The sequence below is a fragment of the Coregonus clupeaformis genome, chromosome 3, assembly GCF_020615455.1.
Source record: "Coregonus clupeaformis isolate EN_2021a chromosome 3, ASM2061545v1, whole genome shotgun sequence".
Taxonomy (NCBI): domain Eukaryota; kingdom Metazoa; phylum Chordata; class Actinopteri; order Salmoniformes; family Salmonidae; genus Coregonus; species Coregonus clupeaformis.
In genome coordinates this window covers 26,577,236-26,602,033 of record NC_059194.1, presented here as the reverse complement: position 1 = coordinate 26,602,033, position 24,798 = coordinate 26,577,236, and the positions used below count along the sequence as shown (strand labels likewise).

The 24,798-nt window shown below is 43.1% G+C and overlaps 1 long non-coding RNA gene across 1 annotated transcript in view; it reads right to left on the bottom strand.

Moving 5' to 3' along the window:
• The window catches only part of LOC121546590, a 31,552-nt gene extending 13,149 nt beyond the window's left edge, over nucleotides 1-18,403 (bottom strand). Inside the window, exons 1-2 of the long non-coding RNA XR_005996400.1 lie at nucleotides 18,124-18,403; nucleotides 2,495-2,563 (exon numbers count right to left, since the gene is read on the bottom strand). This is a non-coding gene — a long non-coding RNA (uncharacterized LOC121546590). The remainder of the gene's footprint in view (nucleotides 1-2,494; nucleotides 2,564-18,123) is intronic.
• Nucleotides 18,404-24,798: the final 6,395 nt, after the last annotated feature.

Genomic DNA, 24,798 nt, shown 5'->3' with positions numbered 1-24,798 from the left:
AATGCACTCCCCTTACAGAATCACTAATGAGTACAAGAGATCCAGCAATATTGCAGCCACAGTGACCGAGCCAAAAAATGTAAGTCTTTATGAAATCATTACTGTCACAGGCTGGGGTATGAGAATCAAATCATAGCAGCCAAACATGGTTTTCATATGAAGGTCCTATAGTACGGTGCTGTTTTGTTTCTGTCTCATACAGATGCTAACAATTGGAGCCCCTCTTCTCACTGTCTGTCTGGGGTAGTCACTCTACTAACTCCCTGTCTGTCTGTCTGTCTGTCTGTCTGTCTGTCTGTGGCGTATGCCCGCTACTTGTCTTATTACGGGGTGTTTAAAGGATATTTCAGCCTGCCTGAATAAGGAGCACCACCTCATTCCCCGGCTATGGATAATCTTCTTTCATTGTGAGGGATGCTTTTCTATTCGGCGGTGCTGTGTTCAATAGCATCTCAGGTAGTCATAGTGACACCACAGCACTGAATGGAGAATCAGAGGAAGATAATCATTATATTATAGTGCGCTTTCAGCCTCCTCGCAAGAAATAGCCGGAATGCTTTTGGGCTTGCTAGCTGTTGCCTAATGCTTATATCAATAACAAAATCACTGAGTGCTCAATCAGTTCAAAGCGTAATATCTTCATTGCAGCCAAAGAGAGTTATCTAATATTTTTCTACTCTTATCTTAACATCAGTATTCCTGGTTGCGATTAACCTTAAGGGTGGCTTATTAGTACTTAAGCTGAGTTTTTGTTATGCAAATGAGCATGCAGCCTTCTTTGCTTTTTTATCGACACATCTTTCAGCTGTTGGGCACATATGCAAAATTGATACATTTATAATTCTTATTTTTTAAAGTCCTACTTTTATCCTTTGTGTCGTGGATTCTTTGTGCATCATAGGCATAGACTACCATTAAAAACAATTAGATGCTATTTTCTGTGCTACCAGAGTCTCCACCTTTGTTGCCGTTTCCCATAGAGCCCTCTTTATGTACCCCTCTCTGCATTCTTGACGTTCACCCCTTATTGTGGGCTGATTTGGCTTTGTGTCTTCACGTTGAATGGGCGATGACAGTCATAATGGTCATGGAGTCCTCCTGGCCTGTACAGTAGGCGCTCAATGACCGTCTGAGCAGCAGAGGAGACACTGGTGTAATTAAATCAGCACTGTATGCACGATTGACCAACAATAGGCCAAAATCCCCCGCTGTTCCCTGAAGGGAATCCCACTGAATCTCTCTTAAAGCCTCCTGTTTCAGAGTCTTACACCGGGCAACTTTCCACATCAAAGCACTGCGCCCCTTCTCAAGGACTCGCGTCTCCAGGAAAGAATGGCCTCGGCTGAGATACGCACACCACTGGTCTAATTTGCCTCGTCTGCACCCCCTTCCCTGGTCCTGGCCATATCCGAGGCTGAAGCAGCTATCTGACAAGATCACACAGAGAGGTGTGGGAACTTAAAGGCGAGGAGTTACTGCGCATCCTACCAGGAGCTTCCAAAGGGTTCTATTAAAATGGGTTCAATATGCCGGTCACAGCTTTCAAAGTGCTGCACACCCTCTAGCCCCGGCAAACTCAAAGGGCATCGGTGCACGCTCAGTAAGGGGAATCTGGCCCCCATTAATTTAATGAGTCCAGGGTATTCGTATGCCATAGCCAACTGTGAAGTCTCTCTCTTTTTTCATCTCTGGTGGAGTTTTTAAGGAGCAATCCGTCAACTTGGGAGTGAAAAAGGAGAGCGGGGAGAGAGAGAGAGGTGTGTGCTTCTAATCTGAGATCAATTTCCAGCTGTCAGTCCTCAGAGGGCAATTTCCAACAGTTAGGACACAGACGAGCAACGCAGAGTGGAACGTTTACTGTCATCAGGAGAGAGCTCTCCCTGCTTTTTGCCTTTTATTCAGACCCCTTATGTTTCTAAAGAGTGATAAAAGAGCAACTACAACGATATAATGGGCAAATGGTGGTCAATGGGAGACATATTTGCATAATTTTACACTGGCCAGGCTGGAAGCGCTGTCTGGTCACTGAGCTAGAGATGTGAGCGTCCGCCATTTTGTTTCTCACCAACCAAAACAAAGCGGGACTATGTTAGGGAGCGACTCCTCTCAACAACACTGTGTAGCTCAGCATTCCTCTCCTTGACAGAGCAACACCTAAGTGAGAGAAGGTTAGACAGCTAAGTCCTGCGTGGCGGGTAGGTTGACGTGCGTCTGACAGTCACCTGTAAGAGATTAGGGAGACAGTGGAGTGGTGGAGTGTGCCGGGGTCCTTCAACCAGGAAGCAGCAGCTGCTGGAGCTAATTAAAGGCAAAGTAACACTTCAAACACTTCTCTACATGCCAGCCTGGAGTCCCATCTCTGGGGTGTCGGGTCGTCAGGGGTCCTCCGTGACCTGCTGCAGGCGCATGCTGGGCCTCCGGGTCTGACCTGAGGACTGGGGGGTGAGCCTGAGAGGATGAGTGGCACTGTGGGGTGCACCTGGAACTGACTTACCTGTGACTGGATTTCTGCATGCTGGAGTGTGGCATGTGGCTGTATGGGCGTCGGCAAGGGGACTTTGACCTGCACAACAAAGAGAGAGAGGGGGCATAGGTGAAAGGTCGGGAGGAGAGGAGAGGCTTAGGAAAAACACACATCAGGCACATTGATTAAACATAATCAGAGGGACAAATGCACTTGAACAGAGGCAGAAACAGATGCCTTTTAGATGTTCTAAAGAAACTTAAGCCTGACCTAAACATGTTGTCTTTGTAAGGATTTTGCTTAATGTAAACCTTGCCTTAATTAATAAGATACAGACTTCAATCTACAATGACAATGTTCAGCCTTTATCAGCTGACACTAGATCATTTTGAAAGGATGCCGTTTTCCCAAATCAAAGATGGCAGTACAGTACTCCTATCCTTCCAGTCAGAGCTACTGACAAATGCTGCCTTGAAAAGCAAGTCAGGGATGAACACAGAAATGTGAAGCTCTGCCAGAACTCCAAACCCATTGAGGCAAAGTATAATACTTCAAGACACGCACTCAATATGAAAGTAGGGATCTTTGAATCTCTCAGACTCTTCAGTTTCCTTTGAATCTGTCTATCAATCACTCAATACTTTCGAGGGAAACGTATGGAATCAAAGCCGTTATGCAATCATCCATCACTTACACGTTATGTTGCAGTGAAAACACTAATCAAAGTCAGTGGGATAAGTCAGAGCTCTCATAAAGCAAAGAGAATAATTCTGACACCTCACACAACCTCCCACCGCAACTGTTTAGCGAGTTGTTCTTTTAACCCAGATTCAGTCATTTCTTGCAGCACACATTCTTTCTTGGTAGTTTTCTCTTGCCACACATATGCATTATGAGCTTTAAGAATCATATTGTTACACTGTTATAACACTCTTATGCCACAGCATTGTTGACTAGGCCTACTCGTTTCTGATTGGCTTGAAGGGCATTCTTTATTTCTCTAATGAACAGTAATAATCAATGGTGTGTCAAACATTCTTACATGATCTATGTTTGAGCTGCCTTTGAAAGCAAAAATCTGAATTGAAAACATTATTGGCATTGTTGAATTCGATTTTCATAATAGCAAGCCAATATTTAGGAAGACTGATGGTTTGGTTTGCTAAGCTAGCAAGTCTGTTTGTTTGGTTACCAAGGCAACTGCTGTAGCTATACTCCGAGTCCATATTCACGTAATAATAAAGAATTCCCCTTGACCACACCCACAAATTGGGGAAAACAAACATTCTTTCTTATTGACCTCCATTGTAAAAGAGCCAACTTCATCATTGATTTTTAGTTATACAGAAATAACAAAACATGCCAAAAATCTGCTGAGTTGTTCAACCAGGTAAAAAATCCCGACCTACTTTTTGTAATACTCTCACGTAGGGAAATAGAGCCTGCGAGAAGAGCCCTGTGGCTTTAGGCTATTCGACGTGGGAGAGTGGGAAATGTGGGGACCCGGTGTCCAAGTAGGCTACACGTAGCTATGTGTGTAGAAAACATTTAATCACAGGTAAGACGTTTAACTTGTTTAGTATAGTCAGTTTGCAACTCCACTCACTGTACAGTGGCTTGCGAAAGTATTCACCCCCCTTGGCATTTTTCCTATTTTGTTGCCTTACAACCTGGAATTAAAATTGATTTTTGGGGGGTTTGTATGATTTGATTTACACAACATGCCTACCACTTTGAAGATGGAAAATATTTTTTATTGTGAAACAAACAAGAAATAAGACAAAAAACAGAAAACTTGAGCGTGCATAACTATTCACCCCCCCAAAGTCAATACTTTGTAGAGCCACCTTTTGCAGCAATTACAGCTGCAAGTATCTTGGGTTATGTCTCTATAAGCTTGGCACATCTAGCCACTGGGATATTTGCCCATTCTTCAAGGCAAAACTGCTCCAGCTCCTTCAAGTTGGATGGGTTCCGCTGGTGTACAGCAATCTTTAAGTCATACCACAGATTCTCAATTGGATTGAGGTCTGGGCTTTGACTAGGCCATTCCAAGACATTTAAATGTTTCCCCTTAAACCACTCGAGTGTTGCTTTAGCAGTATGCTTAGGGTCATTGTCCTGCTGGAAGGTGAACCTCCGTCCGTCCCAGTCTCAAATCTCTGGAAGACTGAAACAGGTTTCCCTCAAGAATTTCCCTGTATTTAGCGCCATCCATCATTCCTTCAATTCTGACCAGTTTCCCAGTCCCTGCCGATGAAAAACATCCCCACAGCATGATGCTGCCACCACCATGCTTCACTGTGGGGATGGTGTTCTCGGGGTGATGAGAGGTGTTGGGTTTGCGCCAGACATAGCGTTTTCCTTGATGGCCAAAAAGCTCAATTTTAGTCTCATCTGACCAGAGTACTTTCTTCCATATGTTTGGGGAGTCTCCCACATGCCTTTTGGCGAACACCAAACGTGTTCGCTTATCTTTTTCTTTAAGCAATGGCTTTTTTCTGTCCACTCTTCCGTAAAGCCCAGCTCTGTGGAGTGTACGGCTTAAAGTGGTCTTATGGACAGATACTCCAATCTCCGCTGTGGAGCTTTGCAGCTCCATCAGGGTTATCTTTGTTGCCCTCCTTGCCTGGTCTGTGAGTTTTGGTGGGCGGCCCTCTCTTTGCAGGTTTGTTGTGGTGCCATATTCTTTCCATTTTTTATTAATGGATTTAATGGTATTCCTTGGGATGTTCAAAGTTCCGTATATTTTTTAAATTACCCAACCCTGATCTGTACTTCTCCACAACTTTGTCCCTGACCTGTTTGGAAAGATCCTTGGTCTTCATGGTGCCGCTTGCTTGGTGGTGCACCTTGCTTAGTGGTGTTGCAGACTCTGGGGCCTTTCAGAACAGGTGTATATATACTGAGATCATGTGACAGATCATGTGACACTTTGATTGCACACAGGTGGACTTTATTTAACTAATTATGTGACTTCTGAAGGTAATTGGTTGCACCAGATCTTATTTAGGGGCTTCATAGCAAAGGGGGTGAATACATATGCACGCACCACTTTTCTGTTATTTATTTTTTGAATCTTTTGAAAACAGTTATTTTTTTCATTTCACTTCAACAATTTGGACTATTTTGTGTATGTCCATTACATGAAATCCAAATAAAAATCCATTTAAATTACAGGTTGTAATGCAACAAAATAGGAAAAAGGCACTGTAATACAGTATAATACAATACAGTGGGGGAAAAAAGTATTTAGTCAGCCACCAATTGTGCAAGTTCTCCCACTTAAAAAGATGAGAGAGGCCTGTACTTTTCATCATAGGTACACGTCAACTATGACAGACAAAATGAGAAAAAAATATCCAGAAAATCACATTGTAGGATTTTTAATGAATTTATTTGCAAATTATGGTGGAAAATAAGTATTTGGTCAATAACAAAAGTTTCTTAATACTTTGTTATATACCCTTTGTTGGCAATGACACAGGTCAAACGTTTTCTGTAAGTCTCCACAAGGTTTTCACACACTGTTGCTGGTATTTTGGCCCATTCCTCCATGCAGATCTCCTCTAGAGCAGTGATGTTTTGGGGCTGCCGCTGGGCAACACGGACTTTCAACTCCCTCGAAAGATTTTCTATGGGGTTGAGATCTGGAGACTGGCTAGGCCACTCCAGGACCTTGAAATGCTTATTACAAAGCCACTCCTTCGTTGCCCGGGCGGTGTGTTTGGGATCATTGTCATGCTGAAAGACCCAGCCACGTTTCATCTTCAATGCCCTTGCTGATGGAAGGAGGTTTTCACTCAAAATCTCACGATACATGGCCCCATTCATTCTTTCCTTTACACGGATCAGTCGTCCTGGTCCCTTTGCAGAAAAACAGCCCCAAAGCATGATGTTTCCACCCCCATGCTTCACAGTAGGTATGGTGTTCTTTGGATGCAACTCAGCATTCTTTGTCCTCCAAACACGACAAGTTGAGTTTTTACCAAAAAGTTCTATTTTGGTTTCATCTGACCATATGACATTCTCCCAATCCTCTTCTGGATCATCCAAATGCACTCTAGCAAACTTCAGACGGGCCTGGACATGTACTGGCTTAAGCAGGGGGACACGTCTGTCACTGCAGGATTTGAGTCCCTGGCGGCGTAGTGTGTTACTGATGGTAGGCTTTGTTACTTTGGTCCCAGCTCTCTGCAGGTCATTCACTAGGTCCCCCCGTGTGGTTCTGGGATTTTTGCTCACCGTTCTTGTGATCATTTTGACCCCACGGGGTGAGATCTTGCGTGGAGCCCCAGATCGAGGGGAGATTATCAGTGGTCTTGTATGTCTTCCATTTCCTAATAATTGCTCCCACAGTTGATTTCTTCAAACCAAGCTGCTTACCTATTGCAGATTCAGTCTTCCCAGCCTGGTGCAGGTCTACAATTTTGTTTCTGGTGTCCTTTGACAGCTCTTTGGTCTTGGCCATAGTGGAGTTTGGAGTGTGACTGTTTGAGGTTGTGGACAGGTGTCTTTTATACTGATAACAAGTTCAAACAGGTGCCATTAATACAGGTAACGAGTGGAGGACAGAGGAGCCTCTTAAAGAAGAAGTTACAGGTCTGTGAGAGCCAGAAATCTTGCTTGTTTGTAGGTGACCAAATACTTATTTTCCACCATAATTTGCAAATAAATTCATAAAAAATCCTACAATGTGATTTTCTAGATTTTATTTTCTCATTTTGTCTGTCATAGTTGACGTGTACCTATGATGAAAATTACAGGCCTCTCTCATCTTTTTAATGTGGGAGAACTTGCACAATTGGTGGCTGACTAAATACTTTTTTCCCCCACTGTATATATAATGAATACTTTTGCAAAGCACTGTAGAGTCTGTTTGTTTATGTTGTTGTTCTTGGCTTGCTTAATGTTCAGATCGGTAGCTAGCTAGCACTCACTCATGTAGCTGCTAGCACCGTCATGAAAAGGGGCATGAGGGAAGCCCTACAATATTACGTTTTCCTAAGTATTGAGAACACTCTGGAGTTGAAAATTAATCTTTAGACATGTTGTACCTTTCCTTAAATGTAGTTTTGTAATTGACTAAAACAAACAGACAACAAGAAAATTGTGTTTGAAAAATATCAAGTATTTGCTGTGAGCCAATGGGGTAACCTAGGTAATCACAGGTTGTTTTCCCCAAAGACGGGCGACGTTCCATCTAATACCGACTGGGACTATCTATCTAATAAACTTGATAGCTACTTTAGTGGATTTTTAACACAGTTCTACCGGCAAATTAACACATTTCTAGCGGCAAATGTGTTAAATTATAGGTGTGGTATTAGTGGGATGATCAACTCGGGGCTCCATGCGTTTTTTGAAAATCATAAAATTCTGCAGAAGGTTAGTGGCACACACCTTAAACGTTGTGCATTATTTCCAGAGAACGCATAGCTCCTCGTTGATTATCCCTTACTTATTACAGGCCTATTGCATTATTACCATATTTTTTAATAATAGTGACTTGATTGTGTTTGCATCAGATGTTATAGATGAGAACCATTATAACAAACCAATACTCTCAAATATATTGTGTCCCTTGACGTAAAATGAAATATTTTCCGATAAGCGATAACAATTAATATTTCCTTCAGATTTACAATACTTTCTCTGTCAATTCTACATTATACATAGACATTTCCATATGGCCTCAATTTTGTGTGGCGAAAGAAGATGAATGACTGCACGATAGAGGTAAAGGGCGAAATAACATAGCTGGCAATCTCTGCCATCCATTCGTAACAGAAAACTAGGCTAGGAGGAGCGTGACAGAATGGCGTGGGCGGCATCTCTCAGCAGTGTCTGTGAAGTGGACAGCTCTGGGCCCTGTATCGAGGCACTGCGACACCCAGGGCTTCCCCTGCTGCGTCCTACCGGCAGGTGTCTGCAGCATGGAGACATAGTGTCTCTCCCTGGGGAGTCCCATACACCACACCACACCCGCACGTGGGCCACCTGAAACAAGCCTCCGCCTCCACCAGTCACACGGCAACCAAACCAGAACCCCACAGGCAGACACGCAGGCAAGCAGGCATGACTTTCTGTCTATCTATCCGCATGTCATTCAGATCCAAGAATGACATTCACCAAGCTGCCACCATCTTGTGAGGCGATCACACAACATAGCTTATACAGGTGCACACAGTCAGTGTTCCTTTTCACCAATGTGCCACCAGAGTAGAAAATAAGTGTTCTTTTTTTAATGTTGTACAATGAGAGCGAGAATAATTCAAGTCAGCTTATGTGGTGTGGTGGATATTCTTTTGGGCCTGCCGAGGGCTAGAACCAAATGGTAGAAAGCCCCTTGACAGGATTTCAGGCCTTAATAGTATTCTGCGACCCTGGGCAGCCAGGTTTTTCCTGTTGTGTAAGTAAAATAGAGCGAAGGCAACTTTCCACTTCACGTCTTTATGGCTTCATGCTCCGAGCGGCTGGCTTTGTGGAATCGTGTGCTGTGCTCTTTCAGTGGGCCGTCGTGTGGTCTCAATCTCTTTACATGATTCACTGCCATCCTCCTCTCCTTTCTACCAGGCCTCCCCAAACTGTGTAATCAGCAGATGTCTTTATAGAGGAGCCCACTGCCGTGTTCTGCACACCCTGCCTGCTTTGCCAATTTCATTTTGGTGATTTCTTTCCCCCTTCTTTCACATGATTATTCTTTCAGGCCCAGCAGCAATGTCGATTTGGTTCTTAATGTGCCCTGAAGTCACAAAATACTGCTTCTCTCAGCACCGTCGAGCCACAGAGCCAAAGGATATAGCTAGTCCTGAGTGAGCCTAGGTTATCACAACGCTATCAGCCACTACTGCTTCAATTAATAAGTAATACCCCATTCAAGAGCGCTCTTTGACCTTGACAAGACAAACTAATAATGATGGAGTTATATTTTCATTGGTCATGCTTACGGTGATGTATCTCAATTCATAATTGTTGACGTAACAGCTATATGGAAAGAGATGTTCTCTGATGTTACCAGTGTCAAGGACAACACAGACCATTTCTTATTAGGTAATTGAGACTATTTTACTAAAACAAGGACACTGTGTTATATAAAACACATCAAAAGCAATTCTGATAATTTAGGAAAAGAATCTACCCCTTATTTTTTCAAAATGGTTAATTAATAGGCACAGACCTATTTAAAAATATATAACTATGTAAGATGGGTCTTCATTATGTTCTGCCAAAATAATTTGATGACACCAATTTCTAATTGGCTCGTCAATCAAGGCAAAATTACAATAACAGCGGCTTTGTCAGAAATGTAGAAAATGTAACTGCGTGAACACCTAAATTGGCAGTGTTTGTTACACAGTAAAATCATGTTATTTTGCTTTTCATTTATACGTACACACTATGTGAATCATATACTCTGCTCATGTAATGGGGAATGGTCTCCTCTTGTTTTGGTTGTGGTTACCATGCGGTTTTGGTTACCATGCGGTATAGGAGACCAGTATGTAAGACAGCGTCTCTGTGAGGTCTGGCTTTGACCACAGGAGACTGTACACAGCCGGGCACCACCTGGGCACCACCAGGGCACCATCAGGGCATCAACATGGCATGTGTTCTGTCTGCCACCATCATCTGTATAACTGGGTGAAAGTGGGAAAGTCACAGGCCTGCTAGTGTTGGGTAGTATGAAATTAGCTTTCAAATTAGCAATATTCCCAGTCTGTTTGGTAAACCGGGCCATAAGATGTAAGGGTGAGAGATGCCTCAACAGGGATACAGTCAATGACATTTATTGTTCCAAATTAATATTTAGTTAGCAATCACTTCAGGAAAATATTTCCCCCCCAAAATTCCATTATAAATTGAAATACTGTCACTCACATGGTTATTCAGTGTCTAATTACATTTTACAACCAATTATAATATTTCTGTCAATTACACCTTAATGTGCCACCTGACCTTTTTGACAATTCTGTTAACGACAACTTCACGAAATCGCTTTTTATTAATCGCATGATTTGATGTAATGACTGAAAGGAGGATGTGGCTGTGTGTGTTGGGTGGTTGTGTAAATGTGTTATTATATCCTCCGAGGCCTAACCTGGGGTTCACTGAAACCAAACAAGCATCAAAACCTTGTATGTTTCTGTCGTCAAACCCCTGGGCATCGCATACCCAGAGTTTCTAGTACAACTATAGAGGGGGAAAAAAACTTTAGTATTGAAATGACCTGAAACAGCATACCACATTGTTCTCAGGAGACTCTCAGCACAGATACTTTCAAAAGAAACATGAAATACATCAATGCAATCAAACAGATTACAATGACAATAGGGAAGCAGCCTAACTATTTGCATTGAAAACTGGATATGTGGTTGGTTACAAAATTCTAAATGAGAATAAATAATACTGAAACGAGATGTAACGACTCATTACAGGCGTGTTTTAATGCTACCACAACAACACCTTGGTTAATACATGTTACTTTGTGTTGTGTTGCACAAGCTAAATCGCTGACTGCTTACTGGCTAGGCTACGTAGCTTCCAAACACAGCACAGACTTTCATACAGTAGGCTATGACTTTGGGATGGTGGGCTGAGGTCAAAGCAGTCAGTCTTTCTCTCTGTTGTTGCGCATGCCTGTGGATAGGAGGGGTGCAGGGGGTATCTCTTTAATATCGATGCTCCAGGCTCCCAAAAGCTCATCCAATGTTAATGTTGCATTAACTCGCAGAGCCACTGAAATGTACTTCTAACCCTGCCCCCCTCATCAGCCATGTTTGTTTTTGCTCGCGTTGCGTTATCAAAAGGCTAACTGATTTACAGCGCCTCCTGCTGCTGCCCGGGAGGAAACTTTCCCGCCTGGAATTAGGAATTCAGCCCTCAGATTAAAAGGTAATCACAACAGTCTGTCACAGCATGTTTCAAATTTTGATTATTTAGTGTTTTATTATTTAGCTAAATAGGCTGTGGTACGCTCTTCCCATGATATCTCAGAAATAATTTACTGTTTCGTCATTTTGCCATGGCCAACTTTTGAAAGTACTTTAGAGATGGTTGGCGCAGGGATGGGTCAGTGCCTTGTTTGTTTGCGGCCAAATTAGCTTTTGTATTTTCTGCCCCCCTCCCTTTCAAAGACTCAATAGTCAATTGAGTGCAAGGTGTGAGTAAGAATGCACACACTTCCATTGTCTAAGAGTGATCAAAGGCTGACATTTGAGACATTTTATTAAGTGAGCATGGTTTTACATGGTTTCAGGGCAGAACAGAGCACTCTGCAATCATTAATTAGTTATAAGAGGACTATGGTGGGGATGGTAGGCCGACTAAATGCCTGCCTAGAATAGGGGTCCTTCAGAGCGCTGTTAGCGTTCCTCATGCTCTGGGTCAGGCTGGGGTCTGCCCCCGAGCTGCCTCTCAACGTGAACTGAGGAGGGGGTCTGAGGAGGGGCACAGGGGAGGGGTAGTGGTGACTCCTGGGGCTGCCGCCGCCGGGAGGTACCCTTGCCAGCCGTGCGTAAAGACTAATAAAGACGACACACTGGCAGGACCCCGTCACCCCAGCAACAAGATGTCACCATAAACAAGCTGCAGGACGTTGGCAGGCACTTCCTGGTTATATAATGGCGACCCGTTTTTCCGAAAGGAAGATTACAGGCCCTGCTCAGGGGACATGGGTAAATTAAAATGGCAGGCGAAAAACGTAAAGTTATATAACCCTTCTTTTGTCGTCCTTGAACGAAGATCGGCTAAAAATACCACACTCTCCCTGTATTTACCCCCCGTCACCTGCCGTCATATCTACTCCCTGTTTCACACAATAAATGGTGCTATTAACCCTGTAGCACAGGTGTTAAGACTGTTTACATTGATCCAAGCAGTTACGTGTTCGTGAAAACATGCCCCTTACAGTACTCCAAGGTTATTGAATAGCCTCGCTTTGCCAGCTGCACCTGCCCCTTTCCATTCTCCTCTCTGAGGTGTGGAAGTGGAACAAAGTAAACAGGTCACCAGTCACATGTGGCCCTGACAAATATACAGAATGTCAAGAAACAGATACTAAAACAAATATTGAAGTATAGGGAGACTGTTGTGGGGCCATATGCTACTGGTGTTAACATGGCTGAACAGGCAATACAACAGGCACCATTTTCAACTACACATTTACTGTGTGAAACCCCCCCACGAAAAACACAATAAGAAGTGTTATTAAAACTAACAGTACGTTATTAAAACTATTACTACTAATGTGTCATGCTACTCCCACAACACATTTTAAAATTTTGGTCATTTAGCAGACGCTCTTATCCAGAGCGTTCATACATTTTCATACTGGTCCCCCGTGGGAATCGAACATACAACCCTGGCATTGCAAGTGCCATGCTCTACCAACTCAGCTACCAACTGAGCAACACCTATGCTCAGTTGGGTTTGAATCGCGCTGGATTACCTGTCTTGTATGGGACAGTCAGACAGCGGTGTCCTTCAGTAGGCGCTGCATTTTAGCTCCATGTTTCTCCTTCTGTGTTACAGTGAGGCCTACTATGACACAGACAAAATTATCTCAGTAAGTATATGCTTAATAGTTATTAATATGTCGATTTACTAAACGAGGTAGAAAACTGTCGGTCATCCTTTCGCTGACCATATCAAATGTACATGCCATTTGGCACTGGCTCATATTTAAAACCAAATGGAATACGTAGTAACTGCAAAACATCAACAGCATTTCCTTTCATTCTTTTTATGGGACATTACATTATAAAGCAAAATAAATATTATTCAAATGATTGCTTGCAGTTTGATTTGTGAAACGTACTATATTGGTTTACTACCTGCGACCACATTGTTGCATTCTATGTATATACATTAGTTTGAATTTACTGAGAAACAATAATAAATATTTGTCAATATGTGTTTCTGATTTGTATCACATTACATGATTTCCATAGATTTTTTATTGATATTTTATCATTGATATATATATTCAATAATTGTCTAAAAAGGTACATTTTATTTACATAACGAAATAAATGTTCTCTCTATTTGATTCACCCGATTGTGGATTGTTATCAGATCAGTGTAAAACCAAGAGGTATCAGATATTAGTTTCACAAAATGAATCCCGCACAAATAACAAAAAGTCTCACGCAAAGAATTACCAAGGGGCTTTAAATAATTATGCACTGAACTTAATTTATCTCTTCTCTCACTAAGAAAAACATTTTTCTTCTCAAAACTCAAATTACTATAAAATAGAAAGGCGAATGGCCTTCAAGAGGGCCGAAGTCTCTACCGAAGTGTTTTAACTGTATACAGACTACATAAATATCATACCTCCTCTTCACAGTTAGTATAGTAAGAATACACTTACTAGAATGTATAATGGAGAGCATTATACTGTAATTATTAAGTTCACCAAAGCGCATCAGTAATGTTGAAGCCGCATACAAAAATGAAATGGATCGCTGCATCCCCCAAAATAATTTTATACAAATGTATAGTTCATTTTTTAATTCTGATTAATTTATTGACTAACTTGAATACTGATACAATGGGTTTATACGATACAGTAAAAATACAAGTCTGAATACACCAGTTTGGAGTAATTGTATATATATTTATTTATCTGAAATCAATTTGATAATATTATCCTTGAAACAGAATACAATCCAAGTTGTTATGTAAGTTTAGCCAACTTCTGAAGAATGTGTAAAAATGTACATCTGTACACTTCTTCACAGACACAACACCCTCAATCGTCAGTGAATTAAATAAATGGCTGCTGCTAGGTTTGAAAAGGGTAAAAATACACAGCCATTGCTCACCGATGAATATCCAGTTTTATTTGCTAACAATCTATAAAAGGTTCCTGTGAGCAATGAGCCTGCATTTAAACCAATTATTGCACAAAATGCTAGAAGCTGTAGAAACAGAACAGAAAGAGCCTTATCCAGCACACAGATAAACTCCTCTGGCCTTACTGTCAAAGAGAGCCCTAATGAGTTTTCATGAGACGACCAACACACAGACAGACACACTTTTCAACTTATTTGCTTCTAGGCAACTCATTAGCCTTTGGCTAAGGTACACACAAACATGGTTTTTAAAGAATGAAACAAAACCATCCCTAATGAATACGTTTTGTGATAGTAACTCTGATTCCGCTTTAGAATAGTGTCCCTAATACCTATAGCAGTTAGGCAGGTGCAGTGTAACACTTGCCTATTAGGTAAAGACATTTGAAAAGTAAGCGCATAGTAAAGATATGCTATGAAATAGGACTATTACAACGAGCAATGTAATAGGAAACGTTTATTATTCTGAACATGCATAGCTTTTGATTGGTGAGAGCTTTCTGTACATCACACAATGCATGCAGATGCAATGCAATGAGAAACGCCATCTAGCATTGTTTGAACATTTTATAGCTTATGTCAGGCAATTTGTCTCTGAAAGACTTTGACTTTGTTTCTTTGTTTGCATTTTATATTACCATCTGTTTGTGAGTTTTCTTTTAATTCTTTCAATTGTTTTCTGTTTGTAAAAGTTTATGGGCAGCATCAAAAGAACGAGAAATTCATTAGCTATTTCAAGTTGGAATCTAATTGGGAGAAGTTTATTTTATTTCCAGTGAGGCACATTATTTCTTCAAGGGAAATGGTCATGAATGGATGACTCTTGAGTCATAATCTAATGACATTTAATGATATGAGAGAATCAACTAAGTTTGAGACTTGATCAAAACTGTCAGCCATGTCAGATGTTTCTCTCTGTGAGATTGAAATGTGAAACATCTCAGAGTTTTGTGAAATGAAAGCACACCATCTGTCTTTCATACGTTCGTCTGTAGAGGGGACATTAAACTCTCTTATCAGTGTTTCCCCTACACTCATCACAACTCTTTACAGAGCCCCTCCAAGTCACAAGGACACATCTTAATTTCTTTGTCAATCTTTTGTGTCATTTAGATTTTTAGCAGAGTGCTCACCCCTTTTACAAGTTCAAGCAGACACTCGTTAACATCATAATCAAGGCACAGGCTATTATATCAGTCCATTCAATTTATTTGGTGCTATTGCAATTATACCGGACAATATTCTATATATTAGAATATAATATATTGAGGAAAATTCAAAGTGTTGTAAGTGTTATACTTGAACATGGCGATAAACACAACAGTAATATCCTATGTCTTTAGGTAAAACCTAGCACTTAGCATCCAGTTTTTGGCGGCTAGGATGAAAAATATGGACTTCTCTTTTGCTATTATATTTGATGGTATTCCCTCAGAAATGTTTCCTTAATACACTTCATAGCCTACCTTACCATGTGCACACCATAGAGGAAACCGCAAATCCTCACTATGCATGAGTTTCCCTCTCCTTGGTAGCTATAGCCCTCTAAATCTAAAAGCGGTTAGTTTGAAACTGTTGGGAGAGAAAGTTAGCTACCTTTTCATTCTCAATTACAAAGAAAAACGACTGTCACATGATTAACCTATCTCGTGGGGAGAAAAAAGGGTAAAGAATTTGGAAAGCTTTTCTAGTTTCATACTATGAAAGCTTTCAAGTACAAAGGCTCAAAGAGACTTTCACACGAAGCTGTCATATTTTACAAATGCATAGGATTTAATGAAAGGAGGGATTTTTTAGAAGAGTGGTATAGTAACTACATATTCCTACTGCCCAAGTAAGGTTGCTATGCTAACATTTTTGCTAGCATACATTGGCTATTGACGTAGAGATACCAGTATTCATGTTACAATTTTCTGAAGGTGTATTTCAGTAAACCTCCACTATAGGCTTTTTCACCTTCCACTTTTATTTTGAAATGTTGAAATTGTGATCAATCTCAAAACATAAGCGTGAATATAGAAATATTGTTTGATATCGTAATCAACTGAAATGGGATGCTGAAATGCTTCAGTCTGCCCTTCACAACGTATTATAACTATCACTGTCGCGAAGAGATAGTCAACTTTAAGGATGAATGGAGCTTGTTGCTTGTGCAGAAGGTAGGTACATCAGCAAATCGTTTTTAGTGAGGACTAACCGAGCAAGTTATCTAAACGGTGGGGTATATGTGAAAAAAATAACACTGTGAATGAGCTCAGCTTTTGAGATTTTTTTGTGGGGGAAAACATAGGATCCACGTATCTACAATTTAATACCCTCTCAGACTCTCAATCCCTAAAAGTCTATTACACAGACAACGGGAAAACAACATTCAGCATATATACGCTCCATCTTCTTCCTGCTCTTTTAGCTGCTTAGCACCATGGCGACCATTTTGTAAACATTCGACTGTATACACTCGGCTGTCTATGGTCCTGCCTCTCTCCCTTTAAATAATGATCATAAACTATATTCGTAATAGCAAATATGTAGAAGTACTTCTATTATAGCATGTTTTTGAGGCATTGCCCCGATATATGGGGAGTGGGTAGTGTAGACTACGTAACGTATGTGCACAATGGCACACATGCCTCCCCACAACGTTTCCATTTCCTGCTTAGAATGTTCCAGACGGTATTGAGTAATAGCCTGCCACATGGCTGTCACACACACACCCACGCACACACACCCACAACATGGGATGAGCTGATCCCCTCCTCTGAGTTGACTCAACCACCCGCTGCCCCTACTGCCCCACCCCGACAACATACACACCAAACAACGGGATGTATAGACCAAGCTGTCCAGAGGTGACCTTGGGTATGTTTACTTCAATGGAGATCCACTGAGCTATGAAAGACTGGACCGAGGCCCTTCCCTAGCAGCTCATTTATCAACAGTTGTAGAATATTGCCAAACTCTATACATGTACCTACGGTAGGTCCAGTATGAAAATGTATGCACTCACTAACTGTAAATTGCTCTGGATAAGAGCGTCTGCTAAATTACTAAAATGTAAATATCCGCTGTCAGGTTCTCTAGGTAAGTGAGGTACCCACATTGTTTTTCCTCAGTCAGCAGCTCCAAGCAGAGATACTGTAGCTATGGACAGATGTATTGGAAATAAAACATTTAGGTAAATGTACTCTTACGTCATTAAAGGCTCCCAACCCTTTGAAAATGTGTAATTTACATATCCATGATCAATTAGTTATAGGTCTTCCAATTAGCCCCTCTTTTTCAACATCCCCAGGATATTTTCTTGGAAATCAATACATTTTTTATACACTTTTTCCATAGTAACAGTTGGACCAATGTATCATGAGAATAAGATAATATCTGTTCCATCTATTTTGTGTCTGCTTTGTGAAGCTGCCTCTGAAATATAAATATGCCTCTGGACGAAGCAGATTAATATACAGAATACATTCACGATGCTACATTAAATATGTCTGCCTTGATAATTAACACGCTAGCTTTCAATGTATTGTGCAATCAGGACACGCCACCAACACTGCAATGCTACAAGGAGACAGCCAACCGGCAGCCGACGTCTTCACATCTAGCCCTCTGAACCATCCAATGAAGCCAGGTTGTCACTAATTAATATGGATGTTACGGACCACCCTCTGTCCATAGCAGCTTAGCCCAGACCAGTCATATGGCCCTGGACATTCAGACACTAGTCAGAATACAACAGGTCCCATAGAGACACTGTCCACTGCCCCAGACCTGCATAAACACCCAGAGAGGGTCACTCACCTCGGTGCTGCGGCCATCTACACCGCTACAGTCTGTGGCTACCAGAGCCAGCCCGGGCCGGTGTCGGTAATGTCCAGTGTGTCCAAGATGTGTGAGACCAGGATAAGGTGTCTGTGACGGACTAGAGGCCCAGTACTGGGTATTAGATGCTTAGAGAGAGCCCACTATTGCTCCCCTGACCACCTCGCTAACCACTAAAGAAAGCTAAAATCCCTTTCAGGTTGATAGTCTGACACTGGACAGCCCCATACATCTGAGCAGGCCAGCCCGGCACGGCATGGCACCGGCAGGGAACGCCATGGGAGTGAGGCCGGGGCGGCTCTGGTGAGGTTTTTGAGGAAGGATTATGGATTGAGACGTACAACTGGGAGGCTAAAGTTACACTTTTCATTCCCACTTCGAGGGGGTCTTGGCTGCCTGGAAGCCAGTCAAATTTGTGGAGACTTTCTTCCCCCCGAAGAATTATCTAAATTCCACATTGGGTTTATCTGATGATAATTGTTTTTGAAATGGAAAATGCTTGAAAATGATTTGGCCAAATGTGATGGGAAACACCAGCAACAATTTAATTTCTTCTTCTCCAACGGAAGAATGAGAAGAAAAAGAGAAGAAAGGAGAGAGGGAAAAGTCCTCATTCACCAAAACACCAGAGTAAAGAGAGAGCAGTATGCCCCCTTCTGGCTCTTTTCTTCTCTCTCGTTCCTCTTTTCTTCTTCCCCCCCCGGCGTCGGGAGATGTGAGGAAATATCTTTTGATCAGCTCTGACAGAGCCTGTGCCGCGTGAAGAGAGGCTAGCAGGACTATGCCAACCCATGCAAGGAAAAAATGTCACTAATAAGAGAGTAATAAGCTAACGAGTGCTGGGTATCCGTCTGATAAACACTCTGGGCTACTATTTGTGCCAGCACACTTTGTGCCCTTTGACGTGTGTCCCACTCTGACAGACTTTGGATTCTCTGCCAGGACAGTCCGTTTCACCTGGCCCGTCACATATGCTCTGCTGCTCGCAGTCATGCTGCAATAGGACGTAATCCAAGGACTTCATTGACACTGCGCAAAAAGGGAAATGAAGGATCTTATTTTAGATTCTGTCAAATCCTAAATTGATAGAGGACATTCTAAGATAGCCATATCTTTTGTTTGACATTTCTCATACTACACATGGATGAGCAGACAAAGTAGAAGGGTTTTTTGGACAATGTGATTGTGTCCCACCTATAGCCCACACAGACTCCACAGAGACCATTCCAACTGCGACTGACTGGTCCCATTGTGAGAGTGGTCTTTATGCTGGTCAGATATTTCAAAGGACTCTGTCTCCACAGGGTGGATTCAACTGCAGCGCAATGGCACATGGAGGTACCTCTGAGAGCTCCACAGTGCTTCATCCCATTTCAACCCAAATATACACATCAGCTCAAACAGGACGGGGGGGCAACAGAACAGCACCAGTGTTTTGGCTGGCTGTGGCTGGTGCCACCCTCACCCCTACTCCACGGTTTTCCCCAGGAGCTCTCCCCATACTCAGCCAAGCCCAGAGTGCTGTAGGGCAGCCCAGGTGCTCTCCTAGAGGAGGCGGCTTGGGCTCGGGCCAGGGCTGCGGCTGCTAGGGCTGGGGGTGCCAGTGCTGGTGAGGCCTGGGCAGCTAGGCCAGGCAGGCTTAGGGTACGGTGCGAGGCAGTGTGGTGCGGTGGTGAGTCTCAGGGCCCAGCGAGGGGGACAGGCCCACGCCCAGCAGGGAGGGGAGTCCTGCCATGGGAGGGACCAATCAAGTGTGAAGTAGAGTGCAGACCCTGGGCCCCGATTCAGTGGGAAAAGGCTTGGCCACTGGTTCAGAGCGCCGCAACTTTCACGGATTAGTAGAGACACTATTCTGGAGTCTGAAAGGGGAACACAGCACGGAGGCGGCATCAATGCACACACACACAAACACACACACACACACACACACACACACATACATACATACACAAAACCCTACCCCAACAGCTGGGAGGAGGGCTGCAGTCGTCGCCATGTCCCCATGGCAACGGCATTTCTCCCATTTGGGTCCAAATGAAGACACTTTGGGCAGGAATTGGGATATTTATTCCCCCAGTTTAATGGAACTGTTTTAACAGCTCCTCTCCCTCTCTTGGAGAAAGTGCTTCCCCTTCACTGAGTAAATTAGTTCCATTTGGAGACGTGGGGAGGATCCGACAAACATCTTGTCATTTGGTGAATTGCTGGATACACTCTGAATTACTTATTTAATTAATCTCTGAGACATCAGAATTTAACACCTTGGAAAAGCCTTATTACTTCCTTGGTGTGTTGTAATATTCAATTGAGCCAAATTACTCATTCTCCAAGAGCTTTTCTCTGAATTTCCATGAGGAAAAATGTTAGGTAGGTAAGATTTTAGTTATAGTTTACTAAAGTAAGCACTGTTCCTAATGTTCAATGATGCCGACAGGTAATGCAATTCAGGAGAATCTGCAGACATGCTGTGTCACAATGAGACAGATGCTCTATTCCTTGCCCTTACTGTTTAATAAATATATTTAAAGGGCATTTTTTGTTTCCCATAAATTGGGATAATGCTACAGAACTGAGTGTTTGTTTGTAACAATATAGCCAATTGATAATGGTGAGAGGGAGCATTCAGACAAATAACTTTTCATCAAAATACTATAACCATGGAACCACATCTACTGCTCTGGGCCTAAATCTGAATGATGCATTGTTTTTATCTCTACTTTTATTTGACAGAAAATTCAACATTTACTGTTTAAATTAAAGAGTAAGTTAAATGGATATTGGTGTGAAATAGTCCGCTTTTAGGAGCTGACATTTTTTTGCTGTATCAAATTGACAATAATAATATGAAACCACACAAATTATACGTTACCAAGGAAAATAGGAAGACGGCTTCATTTTGCATGCTATAAATCTAGCAGTTTTTTCTATACATCGGCAGGACAGACTGGCAGCGTCGGGGAAGCTTAGGGGAGGGGGTGTGTGTCTCTTTGTTAACAACAGCTGTTGAGTGATCTCTAATATTAACAAAGTCTCAAGGTTCTGCTCACCTGAGTTAGAATACCTCATGATAAGCTGTAGACCACATTATTTACCAAGAGAGTTTTCATCTATATTTTTTGTAGCTGTCTATTTACCACACAAACCGATGCTGGCATGAAGACCTCACTCAACGAGCTGTAAAAACGCTCACCCAGAGGCGGCGCTCCTAGTGGCCAGTGATTTTAATGCACAAAAACTGAAATCCATTTTACCTCCTTTCCACCAGCATGTCACCTGTGCAACTAGAGGCGAAAAAACTTAAGATCACCTTTATTTCACACACAGAGACTGATACAAAGCTCTCCCTCGCTCTCCATTTGGCAAATCTGACCATAACTCTATCCTCCTGATTCCAGCTTACAAGCAAAAAATATCAATACTGAAGTGGTCCGATGAATTGGATGCTAAGTTACAGGACTGTATTGCTAGCACAGACTGGAATATGTTCCGGGATTCATCCGATGGCATTGAGGAATTTACCACATCAGTCACCGGCTTCATTAAATTGTGCATTGATGACGTCGTCCCCACACTGACTTTATGAACATATCCCAACCAGAAGCCATGGATTACAGGCAACATCCACACTGAGCTAAAGGCTAGAGCTGCTGCTTTCAAGGAGCAGGAATCTAATCCGGACGCTTATAAGAAATCGTGCTACGCCGTCCGATGAACCATCAAACAGGCAAAGCGTCAATACAGGACCAAGATCGAATCCTATTACACCGGCTTTGACGCTCGTCAGATGTAGCAGGCCTTGCAAACTATCACGGATTACAAAGGGAAACCCAGCCATGAGATGTCCAGTGACGCGAGCCTGCCAGATGAGCTAAATACCGTCTATGCTCACTTCGAGGAAAGCAACACTGAACCATGCATGAGAGCACCAGCTGTTCCGGACGACTGTGTGATCACGCTCTCCGTAGCCGATGTGAATAAGACCTTCAAATAGGTTAACATTCACAAGGTTGGAATACCAGGATGCGTACTCAGGATGCGCTGACCAACTGGCAAGTTGTCTTCAGTGACATTTTCAACTTCTCCCTGACCCAGTCTGTAATACCTTCATGCTTCAAGCAAACCACCATAGTCCCTGTGCCCAAGAAAGCCTAGGTAACCTGTCTAAATGACTATCGCCCCATAGCACTCACATCTGTAGCCATGATGGCTGGTCATGGCTAACATCAACACCATCATCCCAGACACCCTGGATCCACTCCAATTTACATACCGCTGCAACAAATCCATAGATGACGAAATCTCTATTGCACTCCACACTGCCCTTTCCCACCTGGACAAAAGGAACACCTATGTGAGAATGGATAGGTAACAACACATCTGCCACGCTGATCCTCAACACTGGGGCCCCTCAGGGGTGCGTGCTCAGTCCCCTCCTGTACCCCCTGTTCACCCATGACTGCATGGCCAGGCACAACTCCAACACCATCATTAAGTTTGCTGATGACACAACAGTGGTAGGCCTGATCACCGACAACGATGTGACAGACTATAGGGAGGAGGTCCGAGACCTGGCCGTGTGGTGCCAGGATAACAACCTCTCCCTCAACGTGATCAAGACAAAGGAGAGGATTGTGGACTACAGGAAAAAAAAGAGGACTGAGCACGCCCCCATTCTCATCGACGGGGCTGTAGTGGAACAGGTTGAGAGCTTCAAGTTCCTTGGTGTCCACATCACCAACGAACTATCATGGTCCAAACACACCAAGACAGTCGTGAAGAGGGCACGACAAAGCCTATTCCCCCTCAGGAGACTGAAAAGATTTGGCATGGGTCCTCAGATCCTCAAATAGTTCTACAGCTGCACCATTGAGAGCATCCTGACTGGTTGCATCACTGCCTGGTATGGCAACTGCTCGGCCTCCGACTGCAAGGCACTACAGAGGGTAGTTGTTTGCTTTAATTTTTTTAACTTAACACTTAAAAAATAATTGCATTGTTGGTTAAGGGCTTGTAAGTAAGCATTTCACTGTAATGTCTACACCTATTGTATTCGGCTCTTGTGGCAAATAGCATTTGATTTGATTTGATTTGAATGCTACTTATTGACTACAGCTCAGGGTTAAACACCATAGTGCACTCCAAGTTCATCACTAAGCTAAGGACCCTGGCATTAAACACCTCCCTCTGCAACTGGATCCTCGACTTCCTAACGGGCCACCCCCAGGTGGTAAGGGCAGGCAAAAACACATCCGTCACGCTCACCGTAAACACGGGGGCCCCTCAGGGGTGCGTGTTTAGTCCCCTCCTGTACTCCCTTTTCACCCACGACTGCGTGGCTGCGCACGATTCCAACACCATCATTAAGTTTGCCGATGACGATGAGACAGCCTACAGCACAGGTGTCAAACTCATTCCACTGAGGGCCGAGTGTCTGCGGGTTTTCACTCCTCCCTTGTACTTGATTGATGAATTAAGGTCACTAATTAGTAAGGAACTCCCCACACCTGGTTATCTAGGTCTTAATTGAAAGGAAAAAACAAAAACCTGCCGACACTAGGCCCTCCATGGAATGAGTTTAACACCCCTGGCCTACAGGGAGGAGGTCAGAGACCTGGCAGTGTGGTGCCAGGACAACAACCTCTCTGTCAACATCAGCAAGACAAAGGAGCTGATCGTGGACAACAGTAAATGGAGGGCAGAGCACGTCCCCATCCACATCGATGGGGCTGTGGTGGAGCGGGTTCGAGAGCTTCAAGTTCCTCGGTGTCCACATCACTAAAGACATATCATGATCCAAACACACCAACACAGTTGTGAAGAGGGCACGAAAACGCCTCTTCCCCCTCAGGAGGCTGAAAAGATTTGGCATGGGCCCTCAGATCCTCAAAAAGTCCTACAGGTATACCATTGAGAGCATCTTGATAGGCTGCATCACCGCTTGGTATGGCAACTGCTTGGCATCCAACCGCAAGGCACTACAGAGGGTAGTGCGTACGGCCCAGTACATCAATGGGGCCAAGCTCCCTGCCATCCAGGACCTCTATACCAGGCGGTGTCAGAGGAAGGCACTAAAAAAGCCACCCAAGTCATAGACTGTTCTCTCTGCTACCGCACAGCAGGCAGTACCGGAGAGCCAAGTCTGGGACCAAAAGGCTCCTGAAAAGCTTCTACCCCCAAGCCATAAGACAATCAAATGGCTACCTGGACTATTTACACTGACCCCTTGCACTAGCACACTCACTGGACTCTACCCACTCACTCACACATACATGTACTACACTGACACTCCAACACACACACACACACACACACACACACACACACACACACACACACTCACACATACACTACATACACTCACACACTACATATGCTGACACACACAAAACAGAAACATACATGCATATTGACGCCACACACACATACACACACACACTCACACATAGACACACTTTCACACTCTTCACATACACTGCTGCTACTTATTATCTATCCTCATTGCCTAGTCGCTTTTACCCGTACCTACATGTACATTTTACTTCAATTACCTCAACGGCCTCGTACTCCTACACATTGACTCTGTACCAGTACTCCTTGTACATAGCCTCGTTATTGTTATTTTATTGTGTTACTATTTCTTTTTTTTTGTTGCTT